At 45.0% G+C, this 17,121-nt stretch overlaps 1 long non-coding RNA gene across 1 annotated transcript; it reads right to left on the reverse strand.

The window, feature by feature from the left end:
- Positions 1 to 11,867: 11,867 nt before the first annotated feature.
- LOC103889791 (uncharacterized) lies at positions 11,868 to 16,279 on the reverse strand. Its single transcript, XR_008522300.1, has 3 exons — positions 16,173 to 16,279; positions 13,006 to 13,102; positions 11,868 to 12,035 (listed from the first exon to the last, which is right to left on the reverse strand). It is a non-coding gene; the product is annotated as an uncharacterized LOC103889791 (long non-coding RNA).
- Between the last annotated feature and the right edge of the window lie 842 nt (positions 16,280 to 17,121).

The raw sequence follows: 17,121 nt of genomic DNA on the forward strand, positions 1-17,121 counted from the left end.
TTTGGCTCATATGTATAAAAAACCATATGGATTGTGGTGAATGACTGTGGACTTCCATCGACTTAACCAAGTGATAGCCGAAATTGTAGCTGCTAGGCTGGATCTTTACCTGAACAGATCAATACAGCCTGTGGCACTTGGCATGCAGCTATTGATCTGATAAATGCATTCTTTTCAATCCTTATCAGTAAAGAGACTCAAAGTTATTTTGTTCATATGTAGGAAAGGCAGCAGAATAAATTTACCATCTTGCCCCAGTGCTATGGTAACTCTTCTCCTCTCTATCACAGTATGATCCACAGGGACCTGATCATCTTGACATTATACAGAACATAATGCTAGGTGGACTTGGTTGAACAAATTATGGCAAGTACTCTGAATGACCAGATGCCAGTTGGTGGGAGACAAGACTCCCCTCCCCTAAAATTCAGAGGCTTTGCCATATTGGTGACATTTGTAGGGGTCCACTGGTCTGAAACAAGTTGCTGTGCCTTAAGCACCCCCTATTGCTAAGAAAGAGGCATTTTGAGGCATCATATACCACACTGGCAATATAGCATTTACTCATTTATTTCCTAGTTCAAATAATACCCAAACAATGAGACCCTGCAGCAGATCCAGGATGTGGGGCAAACTGCCCTGCTGTTTGCCTTCTATGCCAGTGGGCCCGGTGATGATCAAGATGCCATGTGGGGTTTCTGGAAAGTCCACTGGGAGAATTGCAGCACAGACCCATAGATATCTGGAGCAAGACTATGCCTTCTGTAACAGACAATTATTTGCCATTCATTGGAAAAGCAATTCTTGTCATACCATTGGGCCCTAAAAGAGATTTTGAAATTGACCATGGGGCATCAAGTGACTTTGCATCTGGAGCTGCCTTTCAAGTATGATAGAAATGGTAACTCAGGAGCAGGTCGAGAACATAAGTAAGTTAAATGGACACATGGCCCAGATCCCCAGGTCATCCACCTTGGTTGCATTGAAGCCATTCACTCAGCTGATGTCCATAGCCTCAGGTAGGTGTGTATGATCAACTGACGGAAGAACAATCTTGGGCCTTGTTGGTGTGAGCTGAAATAGACTGCTGTCCACTGAAATAGACTGCTATCATACTACAGCCCTACTCAAGGTGGCCCTCAAAATAGTCGTGAGGGGAAATCTTCCCAGCAATCAGAGCTGAATAGTGTATTTGGCCATGCACTTTGTACAGAGGGAGAAGAAGCCTGAAGTAGGTATGAGTATGGACTCCTGAGCTGTGGCAAATGGCTTGGCTAGTTGGTCAGGGACCTGGAAGGACCAAGTTAGGCAAAAGGGAGACAAGGAGATTTTGTATTTTTAGTAGAGATGCAGTTTCGCCATGTTGGCCAGGCTGGTCTCGAACTCCTAACCTCAGGTGATCCGCCCACCTTGGCCTCCCAAAGTGCTGGGATTACAGGCGTGAGCCACCACGCCTGGCCTAGTAATTAACTCTACATATTTTGACATTCATAATTAACATGTATAAAATCAAGTAATAGCTCTACTGTCCTTCAGCTATATAAGGATATTTGATTACATTAACCTCACATCCTCTCCCCCTTACATGCTGTGTTTCTCTTGCTCTTTTGGGCCCAGAAGACATTCTTACAGTGTACTGTACCATCAGTGTTCTTTGTTCTTTCCAGAGTCTCTGATCTTCCTAGATTACTCTTCTGCATAAGCATATCCTTCAGAATTTATGGCAGCTCTTTTTGGAGCAAACCCTCTATATCGTTAGCCCAAAAATGTCTTTATTTTACTGTCATTCTTGAAATATATTTTTGTGGAATATATAATTCCAAGTGAACAGCCTGTGTAGAAAGAAGTTAACACAGCAGGCCTGAGCCTGCTATTCTCAGAAAAGTCGGCTTGCAAGGTTGGCCCTTGGCTGGCATCTAGTTAGGTAGATTTCCATCATTCTCTAATCAGAGTGTCTCACTGTATCTAAACTGTTCAGCTTATGCTGAACACCTCTTTTCCTTCTGAGAGTCTAGAATTTTGGTACATGCCAGACAGTGGACGCCAATGTAAGTACCTTCCCTGCATTAAAACCTTACACACTGAGTCTCTAATGAGCCTCCCTGGTAGACAATGTTTCACATGTGTTGTCATAACCTGTTGCTGGAGAAATTACATGCATCCTGTGGATTCCATTGGGAAGGACTCTTGGAAGCTAGTGTTGCACCCAGTAGGAGCTTGGCCTGGCCTGGTACCCCATGTACCTGGACTCTTTAATGATGATGTTTGAGTCTCTGATTTTCAATGTTAACTTGGATCCTGTGTCCAATAGTTCCTGAAATGTCGATTATTCCCTTTTCCCCAGTGTGCATTTACCTGAGTACATGCCCTCAGGTCTTTCTGGAGAAGGATTGGAGGGAATCATTACCACATACATTTGCCATGATGTTGTAGGATCCTCCCTTATGTGGGCTGGCATCCCATTCAGTCAAGGGGTACTGGCTCAGGTCTAGAAACTGATCAAAGACACTGAGATGTGTGTTGAACCTTTATCATCTTTTCTGATTCCCTCTGATTGCATAAATTAAGCTGTATCTTGCCCTTAGGAAAAGTATGTCCTATTATTATCTCTATAATACTCTCTCTCTCTCTTTTTTTTTTTTTTTTTTTGAGACAGAATCTCATTCTGTTACCCAGGCTGGAGTGCAATGGCACTATCTCAGCTCACTGCAACCTCTGCCTCCTGGGTTCAAGCGATTCTCCTGCCTCAGCCTCCTGAGTAGTAGGGATTATAGGCACCTACCACCATGCCCGGCTAATGTTTTGTATTTTTAGTAGAGACTAGGGTGTTTCACCATGTTGGCCAGGCTGGTCTTGAACTCCTGACCTCAGGTGATCCACTCACCTAGGCCTCCCAAAGTGCTGGGATTACAGGCGTAAGCCACGGCACCTGGCCCATCTCTATAATTCTCTATGGGAACAGACTCCCCTGCCTGTCATACATTACATCTGTTCTTGCCATGTATTACAGCAATCTCACCCAGCTTTCTTCTGGCAGTGAAGTGTTGTCACCTGGCCTCTATTATTTCAGGACTCATCCTCATTAGTATTGGGAACATAGCTCTGTAACATCATCTCCCACTATCAGCCCACAGTCACCACCAAGCTTCTTGCTGATGCTGGTGGCCCCATTCAACAGCACATTCCTCCTCATTTGGATAAACAGAAGGTGCCCACAGCTCTCCTGTGGACTGCGGTGACCTGGTGGGTTTTCTCTCCTCAGTAGCATATCCACTCCAGCATGCCTGCTTCTCTGAGCCACCTCATCCCTGTATCCACTATTGCACAGCATTTCTGGCAGTTCTACTTTCTTGGGGGATATTGCTTTTTCCAAGCTTCCATGAGACTGCTAATGGAGTGTTAGTACTATCTTCACCTCCTTGCTGGGGTATGAATCCCATACCCCACAGCAGCGCTCTTGCATCAATAAACTCCCCTTTATCCAACTTTGTCCCACTTGATGCAGCATGAGGAGAGCCAGCCCCGTGTGTGTCTCCCCAGCACCTACTGGACATTTGGCCACGTCCTGTGGTTCCTTTGGTGTATCATTCTTTCCTCCCTTAGCAGACTGAGTATCTTCCTGACAGGTGGCCATGCAGCAGCCCCTAAGCAGCAGCCTGGGGGAGCCACAGCTGCTATGTATCAAGCACAAGGCAAGGCCTGGCTGACATGCATGGTCAAGAAAGCAACAAGGAGCCATTTTTTAGATCAGGCAGTTTATATTACTTATACAGATGGTGAAAGTGCAAGTAGACAGAGGTCCCAGGTCCCTGTGGCCCTTGCACAGGGCAACACCAAAACAAAAGGGGCCAAATGGGAGCAACATGAGTGCCAGGTGAAGCCCATACCACACTGCAGTCAAGCAGCTTTATAGCTGATAGCTATGCACATGCTCTCAGGGATGGGAAGGCATAATTTTAGGTGGTCCCCCAATTCCCACTCCCTCGTATACCTGCCTTATATCATTGCCTCACCTCGAGTGTGGGTGCTAATTCTAAGCTACAGCCAAGGGTTTTCCCCTTCCTTCCTAAGCTACAGCCAAGCCTTCCTTCCTTCCTTCCTTCTTTCCTTCCTTCCTTCCTTCCTTCCTTCTTTCCTTCCTTCCTTCCTAAGCTACAGTCAAGCCTGCCTTCCTTCCTCCCCTCCCTCCCTCCTTCTTTTCCCTGCCCTCGCCTCCCCTCCCCTCCCTTCCCTTCCTTTCTCTTCCCTCCCCTTCCCTCCTTCTCCCTCCCCTCCCTTCCCCTCCCCTAACCTCCCCTCCCTTGCCTCCCCTCCCCTCCCCTCGCCTTCTCTTGCCTTCCCTTCCCTTCCTCTTTCTTTTGACAGAGTCTTGCTCTGTTGCCCAGGCTGGAGTGCAGTGGTGTGATCTCATCTCACCACCTCAGCCTCCTGAGTAGCTGTGATTACAGGCGTGCACCACCACGCCCAGCTTTTTTTTTTTTTTTTTTTGTATTTTTAATAGAGACGGAGGTTTCTGCATGTTGGCCAGGCTAGTCTCAAACTCCTGACCCCTAGTGATCTGCCCACCTTAGCCTCCCAAAGTGCTGGGATTACAGGCATGAGCCGCCGTGCCTGGCCCAGCCAAGCGTTTTCTAGTCTGCAGCTGTACTCAGAGGAGGGCAAGGCGTGGAGTCTCATGCTTACCAGAACCAGGGAAGCAGGTGATAAACTGGCTTGGGAGAGCTCTGAAGAAGACTGCCCATCTTGAAACCACCTTTGCTAAAATTATGGGAAATTATGACAGTGAAATAGATCAGACCTAACTGACTCCATCTTGCTTCTAACCTCTAAACTGTCCTTATCCATTCCTGGGCATAGGCCAAACTAGCCTTGGGAAGGAATTTAGTTTATAGTTTAAATAACAGCCCTTCCCAAAAGCGAGTCTGTTCTTGTAAAACGAATGAAAGGCCACCAGCCACCAAGTTAGGATGAGAGGGGCTGGAACTCTAAATATTACCAGCCGTTACGCGGAAGGTCATGAGATTTGCAACTTCCCCGATTACTCCTGAAGATAACATCACTATTGTGAACCTGAGATTGGCCTTTTGAGATGTCTTTTCAGGTTTTTCCATTTCTGACAAGTGGTTGGCCCCACCTGGACCGGCCAACCACTTCTGTGGCACTCACCCAGGAACTGACTCAGCTTCAACTCCCTATGAGTTCATCCTCAAGCCAACCAATCAGTGCTCCTGACTCACTGGACCCCTACCCACCAAATTATCCTTAAAAACCCTGATCCCTGAGTTTTCTTTTCTTTTCTTTGTTTTTGTTTGTTTTTAAAATTATACTTTAAGTTCTGGGATACATGTGCAGATCGTGCAGTTTTGTTACATAGGTATACACATACCCTGGTGGTTTGCTGCACCCATCAACCTGTCACCTACATTAGGTATTTCTCCTAATGTTATCCCTCCTCTAGCCCCCGAACCCCCGAAATGCCCCGGTGTGTGATGTTCCCCTCCCTGTGTCCATATGTTCTCATTGTTCAGCTTCCACTTATGAGTGAGAACATGTGGTGTTTGGTTTTCTGACCTTGTGATAGTTTGCTGAGAGTGATGGTTTCCAGCTTCATCCATGTCCCTACAAAGGACATGAACTCATCCTTTTTCATGGCTGCATAGTATTCCATAGTGTATATGTGCCACATTTTCTTAATCCAGTCTATCATTGATGGACATTTGGGTTGGTTCCAAGTCTTTGCTATTGTGAATAGTGCCACAATAAACATACGTGTGCATGTGTCTTTATCATAGAATGATTTATAATCCTTTGGGTATATGCCCAGTAATGGGATGGCTGGGTCAAATGGTATTTCCAGTTCTAGATCTTTGAGGAATCACCACACTGTCTTCCACAATGGTTGAATGAATTTACACTCCCACCAACAGTGTTAAAGCGTTATTTTTCCACAACCTCTCCAGCATCTGTTGTTTCCTGACTTTTTAATGTTTGCCATTCTAACTGGCATGAGATGGTATCTCATTGTGGTTTTGATTTGCATTTCTCTAATGACCAGTGATGATGAGCATTTTTTCATATGTCTGTTGGCTGCATAAATGTCTTCTTTTGAGAAGTGTCTGTCCTTTGCCCATATTTTGATGGGGTTGTTTGCTTTTTTCTTATAAATTTGTTTAAGTTTTTTGTAGATTCTGGATATTAGCCCTTTGTCAGATGGATATATTGCAAAAATTTTCTCCCATCCTTAGGTTGCCTGTTCACTCTGATGATAGTTTCTTTTGCTCTGCAGAAGCTCTTTGGTTTAATTAGATCACATTTGTCAATTTTGCCTTTTGTTGCCATTGCTTTTGGTGTTTTAGACATGAAGTCTTTGCCCATGCCTATGTCCTGAATGGTGTTGCTCAGGTTTTCTTCTCCAATTTTTATTGTCCTAGGTCTTACACTTAAGTCTTTGATCCATCTTGAATTGATTTTTGTAAAAGGTGTAAGGAAGGGGTCCAGTTTCAGTTTTCTGCATATGGCTAGCCAGTTCTCCCAACACCATTTATTAAATAGGGAATCTTTTTCCTATTGTTTGTGTGTGTCAGGTTTGTCAAAGATCAGATGGTTGTAGCTGTGTGGTGTTATTTTTGAGGCCTCCATTCTGTTCCATTGGTCTATATCTCTGTTTTGGTACCCGTACCATGCTGTTTTGGTTACTGTAGCCTTGTAGTATAGTTTGAAGTCAGGTAGCATGATGCTTCCAGTTTTGTTCTTCTTGCCCAGGATTGTCTTGGCTATGCAGGCTCTTTTTTGGTTCTGTATGAAGTTTAAAGTAGTTTTTTCCAATTCTGTGAAGAAAGTCAGTGGTAGCTTGATGAGGATAGCATTGAATCTATAAATTACTTTGGGCAGTATGGCCATTTTCACGATATTGATTCTTCCTATCCATGAGCATGGAATGTTTTCCCATTTGTTTTTGTCCTCTCTTATTTCCTTGAGCAGTGGTTTGTAGTTCTCCTTGAGGAGGTCCTTCACATCCCTTGTAAGTTGGATTCCTAGGCATTTTATTCTCTTAGCAGCAATTGTGAATGGGAGTTCACTCATGATTTGGCTCTCTGTCTGCTATTGGTTTATAGGAATGCTTGTGATTTTTGCACATTGATTTTGTATCCTGAGACTTTGCTGAAGTTGCTTATCAGCTTAAGGAGGTTTTGGGCTGAGACGATGGGGTTTTCTAAATATACAATCATGTCATCTGCAAACAGAGACAATTTGACTTCCTCTCTTCTTCTTTGAATACCCTTAATTGCTTTCTCTTGCCTGATTGCCCTGGCCAGAACTTCCAATACTATGTTGAATAGGAGTGGTGAGAGAGGGCATCCTTGTCTTGTGCCAGTTTTCAAAGGAATACTTCCAGTTTTTGCCCATTCAATATGATATTTGCTGTGGGTTTGTCATAAATAGCTTATTATTTTGAGATATGTTCCATCGATACCTAGTTTATTAGAGTTTTTAGCATGAAGGGGTGTTGAATTTTATCGAAGGCCTTTTCTGCATTTATTGAGATAATCATGTGGTTTTTGTCATTGGTTCTGTTTATATGATGGATTACGTTTATTGATTTGCATATGTTGAACCGGGGTTGCATCCCAGGGATGAAGCCAACTTGATCGTGGTGGATAAACTTTTTGATGTGCTGCTGGATTCGGTTTGCCAGTATTTTATGAGGATTTTTGCATCGATATTCATCAGGGATATTGGCCTGAAATTTTTTTTGTTGTGTCTCTGCCAGGTTTTGGTATCAGGATGATGCTGGCCTCATAAAATGAGTTAGGGAGGAGTCCCTCTTTTTCTATTGTTTGGGATAGTTTCAGAAGGCATGGTACCAGATCCTCTTTTTACCTCTGGTAGAATTAAGCTGTGAATCCATCTGGTCCTGGACTTTTTTTGGTTGGTAGGCTATTAATTACTGCCTCAATTTCAGAACTTGTTACTGGTCTATTCAGAGATTCGACTTCTTCCTGGCTTAGACTTGGGAGGGTGTATGTGTCCAGGAATTTATCCATTTCTTCTAGATTTTCTAGTGTATTTGCATAGAGGTGTTTATAGTATTCTCTGATAGTAGTTTGTACTTCTGTAGGCTCAGTGGTGATATCCCCTATATCATTTTTTATTGTGACTACTTGATTCTTCTCTCTTTTCTTCTTTATTAGTCTGGCTAGCAGTCTATCTATTTTGTTGATTTTTTCAAAAAACCAGCTCCTGGATTCACTGATTTTTTGAAGGGTTTTTTGTGTCTCTATCTCCTTCAGTTCTGCTTTGATCTTAGTTATTTCATGTCTTCTGCTAGCTTTTCAATGTGTTTGCTGTTGCTTCTCTAGTTCTTTTAATTTTGGCATTAGGGTGTCAGTTTTAGATCTTTCCTGCTTTCTTTTGTGGGCATTTAGTGCTATAAATTTCCCTCTAAACACTGCTTTAAATGTGTCCCAGAGATTCTGGTACATTGTGTCTTCATTCTCATTGGTTTCAAAGAACATCTTTATTTCTGCCTTCATTTCATTATGCAACCAGTAGTCATTCAGGAGCAAGTTGTTCAGTAGTTGTGCAGTTTTGAGTGAGTTTCTTAGTCCTGAGTTCTAATTTGATTGCACTGTGGTCTGAGAGACTGTTTGTTATGATTTCTGGTCTTTTGCATTTGCTGAGGAGTATTTTACTTCCAATTATGTGGTCAGTTTTAGAATAAGTGTGATGAGGTGCTGAGAAGAATATATATTCTGTTGATTTGGGGTGGAGAGTTCTGTAGAGGTCTATTAGGTCCGCTTGGTCCAGAGCTGAGTTCAAGTCCTGAATATCCTTGTTAATTTTCTGTCTCATTGATCTAATATTAACAGTGGGGTGTTAAAGTCTCCCACTATTATTGTGTGGGAGTCTAAGTCTCTTTGTAGGTCTCTAAGAACCTGCTTTATGAATCTAGGTGCTCCTGTATTGAGTGCATATGTATCTAGGATAGTTAGTTCTTCTTGCTGCATTGTTCCCTTTACCATTATATAATGCCCTTCTTTATCTCTTTTGATCTTTGTTGGTTTAAAGTCCGTTTTATCAGAGATTGGAATTGCAACTCCTGCTTTTTTTTGCTTTCCATTTTCTTGGTAAATATTCCTCCATCCTTTTATTTTGAGCCTATGTGTGTCTTTGCAAGTGAGATGGGTCTCCTTAATACAGCACACTCATGGTTCTTGACTCTACCCAATTTGCCAGTCTGTGTCTTCTAATTGGGGCATTTAGCCCATTTACATTTAAGGTTAATATTGTGGTTTTTTCTTTTTTTGAGATGGAGTCTCGCTCTGTTGCCCAGGCTGGAGTGCAATGGCACCATCTCGGTTCACTGCAATCTCTGCCCCCTGGGTTCAAGCAATTCTCCTGCTTCAGCCTCCTGAGTATTATAGGCACCTGCCACCAGGCCCGGCTAATTTTTTAATTTTTAGTAGAGATAGGGTTTCACCATGTTGGTCAGGCTGGCCTCAAACTCCTGACCTCATGGTCCTCCCGCCTTGGCCTCCCAAAGTGCTAGGATTACAGGCGTGAGCCACCATGCCCAACCCAAGGTTAATATTGTTATGTGTTAATATTGTTAATATTGTTATGTGTTAATATTGTTAATATTGTTAATATTGTTATGTTAATATTGTTAATTTGATCCTGTCATTATGACGCTAGCTAGTTGTTTTGCCCATTAGTTAATGCAGTTTCTTCATAGTGTCAATGTTTTTTACACTTGATATGTTTTTGCAGTGGCTGGTACCGATTGTTCCTTTCCATATTTAGTGCTTCTTTCAGGAGCTCTTGTAAGGCAGGTCTGGTGGTGACAAAATCCCTCAGCATTTGCTTGTCTGTAAAGGATTTTATTTCTCCTTCGCTTATGAAGCTTAGTTTGGCTGGATATGAAATTCTGGGTTGAAAATTCTTTTCTTTAAGAATGTTGAATGTTGGCTCCCACTCTCTTCTGGCTTGTAGGGTTTCTGCTGAGAGATCTGCTGTTAGTCTGATGGGCTTCCCTTTGTGGGTAACCCGACCTTTCTCTCTGGCTGCCTTAACATTTTTTCCTTCATTTCAACCTTGGTAAATCTGACGATTATAAGTCTTGGGGTTGCTCTTCTTGAGGAGTATCTCTGTGGTGTTTTTTGTATTTCCTGAATTTGAATGTTGGCCTGTCTTGCTAGGTTGGGGAAGTTCTCCTGGATAACATCCTGCAGAGTGTTTTCTAACTTGGTTTCATTCTCTCTGTCACTTTCAGGTACATCAATCAAACGTAGATTTGGTCTTTTCACATAGTCCCATATTTCTTGGAGGCTTTGTTCATTCCTTTTTATTCTTTCTTCTCTAATCTTGCCTTCTCTCTTTATTTCATTAAGTTGATCTTCAATCACTGATATCCTTTCTTCCGTTTGATTGATTTGGCTATTGATACTTTTGTATTCTTCATGAAGTTCTCATGCTGTGTTTTTCAGCTCCATCAGGTCATTTATGTTCTTCTCTACACTGGTTATTCTAGTTAGCAATCCAACTAACTTTTTTCAAGGTTTTTAGCTTCCTTGCTTTGGGTTAGAACATGTTGCTTTAGCTCGGAGTTGTTTGTTATTACCCACCTTCTGAAGCCTACTTCTGTCAGTTCGTCAAACTCATTCTCTGTGCAGTTTTGTTCCCTTGCTGGCAAGGAGTTGTGATCTTTTGGAGGAGGAGAGGTGTTCTGGTTTTTGGATTTTTCAGCCTTTTTCCACTGGTTTTTCCCTATCTTTGTGGATTTATCTATCTTTGGTCTTTGATGTTGGTAACCTTCGGATGGGGTCTTTGAGTGGATGTGCTAATCCTTTCTGTTTGTTTCTTTTTCTTCTAACAGGCCCCTCTGCTGCCAGTCTGCTGGTGTTTGCTGGAGGTCCCCTCCTGACCCTGTTTGCCTGGGTATCACCAGTGGAGGCTGCAGAGCAGCAAAGATTGCTGCCTGTTCTTTCCTCTGGAAGCTTCAACCCAGCAGGGAACCTGCCAGATGCCAGCCAGAGCTCTTCTGTATGAGGTGTCTATCAGCCCCAACTGGGAGGTGTCTCCCAGTCAGTATACACAGGGGTCAGGGATCCACTTGAGGAGGCAATCTGACCCTTAGCAGGCTCGAACACTGTGTTGGGAGGTCCACTGCTCTCTTCAGAGCCTTCAGGCAGGGACGTTTAAGTCTGCTATAAGCCCCTGCCTGGGCTGCTGCCTTTTTTACAGAGATGCCCTGTCCAGGGAGGAGCAATCTCGCAGTCTGAACACAGTAGCTTTGCTGAGCTGCAGTGGGCTCCACCCAGTTCAAACTTCCCAGCAGCTTTGCTTACACTGTGGTGGTAAAACTGCCTACTCAAGCCTCAGCAATGGCAGACGCCCCTCCCCATACCAAGCTCCACCATCCCAGGTGGATCTCAGATTGCTGCTGTGCTGGCAGCGAGAATTTCAAGCCAGTGGATGTTAGTTTCCTGGGCTCCGTGGGGGTGGGAACCGCTGAGCCAGACCACTTAGCTCCCTGGCTTCAGCCCCCCTTTCCAGGGGAGTGAACAGCTCTGTCTCTCTGGCGTTCCAGGCGCCACTAGGATATGGAAAAATAAAATAAAATAAAAGCTCTTGCAGCTAGTTCGGTGTCTGCCCAGTTGGCCACCCAGTTTTGTGGTTGAAACCCAGGGCCCTGGTGGGGTAGTCACCAGAGGGAATCTCCTGGTTTGCAGGTTGTGAAAACCATGGGACAAGCGCAGTATGTGTGCCCAACTTCCTCAGGCTGAGACCCTCACAGCTTCCCTTGGGTTGGGGGGAAAATTCCCCAACCCCTTGCGCTTCCCAGGTGAGGCGACACCCCACCCTGCTTCGGCTCACCCTCTGTGGGCTGCACCCACTGTCCAACCAGCCCCAGTGAGATGAACCAGGTACCTCAGTTGGAAATGCAGAAATCACCCACCTTCTGCGTTGATCTTGCTGGGAGCTGCAGACCGGTGCTGTTCCTATTCGGCCATCTTGAATCTCTCTCCTGATCCCTGAGTTTTCAGGGAGACTGATTTGAGTAATAGTAAAACTCTGGTCTCCTGCTCAGCCAGGTCTGCATGAATTACTTTTTCTCCATGTAATTCCCCTGTCTTGAAAAATGGCCTCTGTCTAGGCAGGGGGCAAAGTGAACTTACTGGGTGGTTACAATCTCACCATGTTTCAGGAGCCTCGGGTGTTCTTGCACAAGGGGAGTCAGACTGTGGTTGAGCCTTGTCTACATGGCCTAAGTGGAGACGTGCAGGGTCGCCAGGGCACTGTGGAGTTGGCACTCCACACCACCACTGTGGACCTTCCACATACCCTGCTGATAATTCTTCTGGATATTCTTTTTTTTTTTTTTTTTTTTTTGAGATGGTGTCTCACTCTGTTGCCCAAGGCTAGAGTGCAGTGGTGCAATCTTGACCCACTACAACCTCTGCCTCCAGGTTAAAGCAATTCTCATGCCTCAGCCTCCTGAGTAGCTGTGACCACAGGCATGTGGTACCACACCTGGTTATTTTTTATATTTTTAGTAGCGACAGGGTTTCACTATATTGGCCAGGCTGGCCTTGAACTCCTGACCTCAAGTCGTCCACCCACCTCGGCCTCCCAAAGTGCTGCGATTACAGGCGTGAGCCACTGCGCTGAGCCTGGGAATTCTTTTTTTTTTTTTTTTTTTGAGATGAGGTCTCACTGTGTTGCCCAGGCTGGAGTGCAGTGGCACAATCTTGGCTCACTGCAACCTCTGCCTCTCGGGTTTAAGTGATCCTCCCTCCTCAGCCTCCCAAGTAGCTGGGACCACAGGTGTGCACCACCACACCTGGTAATTTTTGAATTTTTGGTAGAGGTGGAGTTTCACCTTGTTACTCAGGCTGGTTTCAAACTCCTGAGCTCAAGTGATTTGCCCACTTGGGCCTCCCATAGTGCTGGTATTACATGTATGAGCCACTGTGCCTGGCCTGGAAATTCTCCATCACTTACCTTAGATGTACTGGTAGAGGGTTGGACCAAATCCTTTTTCTTAGGCAACATTAAATGAGAGTAACCATGACGATGACTCCCAGGAGGACAATTAGGCCTGCTTGGAAAAAGATAGGCTGCAATCAGACTTCCCATCCAGAGCCAAGCCAGTTAGGTATGTCATTAATTCAGACGTCCTACTTGGCTGGCTGGCTGGCAGAAAATCCAGGGCAATGTGATCATCCATTACCACTCACACTTGATAGCCCAAATTGGGTGCGTGGTAGGCAATTATAGGCCTGATATCCACCATAAGAAGTGCTATTCATTTGGGGCAAAACTGTAAGAGTGTAAGTCTCCGGCTATCATAGCCCAACCTAGTATCAATGCTACGTCCCGCTCAGGGTGAATTAGACTCTGCTGATAGGTTTGGGTGACCACAGCAGCAGCACAGTATTGATGTGAGGTCAAGGTCCAATTCTCATAAGACTGGAGGCTGGGATTTTTAAGTATCAGAAAGAGCCTGAAAGAAGGAATAGTTCCTGGAAGAATACTTCCAAAATACTCAAAGGAGGAGCTATTTTTTTTTTTTTTTTTTGAGATGAAGTCTTGCTCCATCCCCCAGGCGGGTGTGCTTTGGCACGAACTAGGCTCACTGCAACCTCCGCCTCCTGAGTTCATGCAATTCTCCTGCCTCAGCTTCCTAAGTAGCTGGGATTACAGGCACATGTCACCATATCTAATTAATTTTTCATATTTTTGGTAGAGGTGGGGTTTCACCCTGTTGGCCAGGCTGGTCTCAAACCCCTGATCTCAAGTGATCGACCTGCCTCAGCCTCCCAAAGTGCTAGAATTACAGGCATGAGCCATCGAGCCCAGGCAGAAGGAGCTATTAAAGGTTTATCAGCAGGGTCAGGAGGGGTAAGATAGATTGAGCAACACAAGGAAGTTGTGTTATATTTTTAGGTAGTGGAAGGGGACCAGAGATACCAGCAATAATAGGATAGGAGTAAGTAGGAAAGAAACCTAAGTGTCCAGAAAATTATTTTTTTCTGATGTCTTGGGCAGAAGTTCTCCACTTCTAAAGTTAGAGGTACTCGATTTAAGGTCTCTCGATAGAATGGGAGTAGTAGTTAGACTGAGGGCAGTGGTGATAGCCTGGACAATGTGACGAAAAGATTCTGAGATGACAGGCCAAGGCAGGTGTTCTGCAGGCAAGAGCCAAGAGAGATCTAGGGTGTTCCTTCACCACCATCCTGGGCTTTTGATGTTTTTTCATGGCCATGAGATAGGTATAGCTAGTCCCTGCAGTCCTCATTCGGTCTAATACACACCATATGGCTGAGTTTATTCCTAAGCAGTGCAGCTTTGTGTGTGCGTGTGTGTGTGCGTGTGTGTGTGTGCAACTTGTGCCATCTAGAACATCTTCCACTCCCTCACATAGTGGGCCATGCCGGGACCACTTTGGGAGTCATCACTTCATACTCATGATCAATATCATCAGTATCTATAATTGCCCCGATACAGGGAGCACAACTGGACAGTAAAAGAAGCATCAGGTTAGGCCGGGCATGGTGGCTTATACCTGTATTCCCAGCATTTTGGGAGGCCGAGGCAGGTGGATCATGAGGTCAGGAGATCAAGACCATCCTGGCTAACATGGAGAAACCCTGTCTCTACCAAAAATACCTAAAATTTAGCCAGGCATGGTGGCACATGCCTATAGTCCCAGCTACAGTCCCAGCTACTCGGAGGCTGAGCCAGGAGTATCTCTAGAACCAGGAAGGTGGAGGTTGCAGTGAGCCAAGACTGTGCCACTGCACTCCAGCCTGGGCGACAGAGCAAGACCCCGTCTCAAAAAAAAAAAAAAAAAAAAGCTGGGCGCTGTGGCTCACGCCTGTAATACCAGCACTTTGGGAGGCCGAGGTGGGTGGATCACCTGAGGTCAGGAGTTTGTGACCAGCCTAGCCGATATGGTGAAACCCTGTCTCTACTAAAAATACAAAAATTAGCCGGGCGTGGTGGTGGGCACCTGTAGTCCCAGCTACTCGGGAGACTGAGGCAGAAGAATCACTTGAACCCGGGAGGCAGAGGTTGCAGTGAGCTGAGATTGCACCACTGCACTCCAGCCTGGCAACAGAGCAAGATTCCGTCTCAAAAAAAAAAAAAAAAAAAAAAAAAATTACGTTAGTTTCCCACCCCTGACTTTTTAGCTACTTGCTAATTCCAATAGTTTGGTTTCCCCAGGGGTGAGCATGGGAGGGAAAGGAGGAATGAGGAATGAGAGTATATTGTGTTGGTTTGGGTCTCTTACAGACAGTCTGGGCCTCCTCCCTGACTCCTCAAACTCACACAGATTCTATTTAAAAAGGAAGTTCCCTTTTGGGGTATTGGCACATTTAGAATCCATATTGTCTAAGTGTGTACTCTATTGAGAATTGAGCTTTGGTTCTCTATGTACCCTTTTTAGTTTCTCCTTTAAGCATCCATTTCCATCTCTCTCTCTCTTTTTTTTTTTTTTTTTTTTTTGACACTGGGTCCCATTCTGTCGCCCAGGCTGGAATGCAGTGGTTCAATCATGGCTTACTCTGCAGCCTCAACCTCCTGGGCCCAGGTGATCCTCTCACCTCAGCCTCCCAAGTAGCTGAGACCACAGGGGTGTACCACCACGCCCGGATAATTTTTTGAATTTTATGTAGAGACAGAGTTTCACCATGTTGCCCAGGCTGGTCTCAAGCGATCCACCTGCCTCAGCCTCCCAAAGTATTGGGGATACAGGTGTGAGCCACGGCACCCAGCCTCATTCCATCCTTTTATGGCATATATTGCCTGTGGGTGATGAGGGTCCTGAGATGTCCTGGCAATGTCCAAGGTGGTTGGCCAGTGTTGGGTACTCTTGACTATAAATGCAGCATCATTTGATGAGATACATTCAGGGAATCTCAGTATGTAACACAGGTCATCTGCGAGTCCCTAAATTTATGTTACATCTCCTATCTGTGGTGAGGACCTACATTGCCATGCCATACCCAGAAAGGTGCCTACTGTAGGCAGTGTTTAATTGCATCCCCAAGCAGAGCATTTAGGAGGTTATGTAGCCTATTTGCCAGGACTGGCCAGAATCTGGTGTCCTGAGTTTATATGTGCCCTGGAGTTTTCTTTGCCCCTTGACTGACAGGCTCATTTACCAGACTTCGGTGGCTTCCTGTGCTGGAGTCATTCATCTTTGCTTTGGGTCCCAGTCCTGCATTGTAGACAGAATGCCGTGGCCTCTGTGATGGTGTATTCAGTTGTCCTTACCTGGAAGGCACAAGTCTGATCAGGTTTTGAATTTCACTCATGCTATTTTTATGGACATCCACATCCATAAAACAGAGGGCAGTGGTGTAGTATTAATAAAATCTGAGGCTGGGTGCAGTGGCTTACACCTGTAATCCCAGCATGGGAGGCTGAGGCGGTGGATCACTTGAGGTCAGAAGTTCGAGACCAACCTGGTCAACATGGCAAAAATCTCGTCTCTACTAAAAATACAAAAAAAAAAAAAAAAATTAGCCAGGCATGGTGGATCACCTGAGGTTAGGAGTTCGAGACCAGCCTGGTCAACATGGCAAAACCCCGTCTCTACTAAGAATACAAAAAAAAAAAAAAAATTAGCCAGGCACAGTGGTGCAAACCTATAATCCCAGTTACTTGGGAGGCTGAGGCAGAAGAATCACTTGAACCTGGGAAATGGAGGCTGCAGTGAGCTGAGATCGTGCCACTGCACTCCAGCCTGGGCAACAGAGGGAGACTCCATCTCAGAAAAAAAGAAAAAAAAAAGTCTGATACCATAATGTTCACTGCCATAGGAGTTGAGACTTGATCATTTAGTCTTGCTTCCAGGCACAGGCCTGCACTGCCAGCCCATTGGCTACCGTCTCTAAATCAATGAAAAAGCAGCAACAAGCATTTTGGAGGGGTTTTTCAGGAAAACCACCACTGTCCCCAACTGTGTCCACTGGGTAGTACCTTTTTTTGTGTGCAAAATTTTAAACAGCTTTTGTTTTCCCCTGTGGCTGCACAGCTGCAGGGGCCAAGAACAATCCACCAGCCTGTAACTTAGTGGGCTCCACTGTGAACCAGCTTCAGGCATCCTTA

Source organism: Pongo abelii, chromosome 12, assembly GCF_028885655.2.
Source record: "Pongo abelii isolate AG06213 chromosome 12, NHGRI_mPonAbe1-v2.0_pri, whole genome shotgun sequence".
In the NCBI taxonomy this organism is placed as follows: domain Eukaryota; kingdom Metazoa; phylum Chordata; class Mammalia; order Primates; family Hominidae; genus Pongo; species Pongo abelii.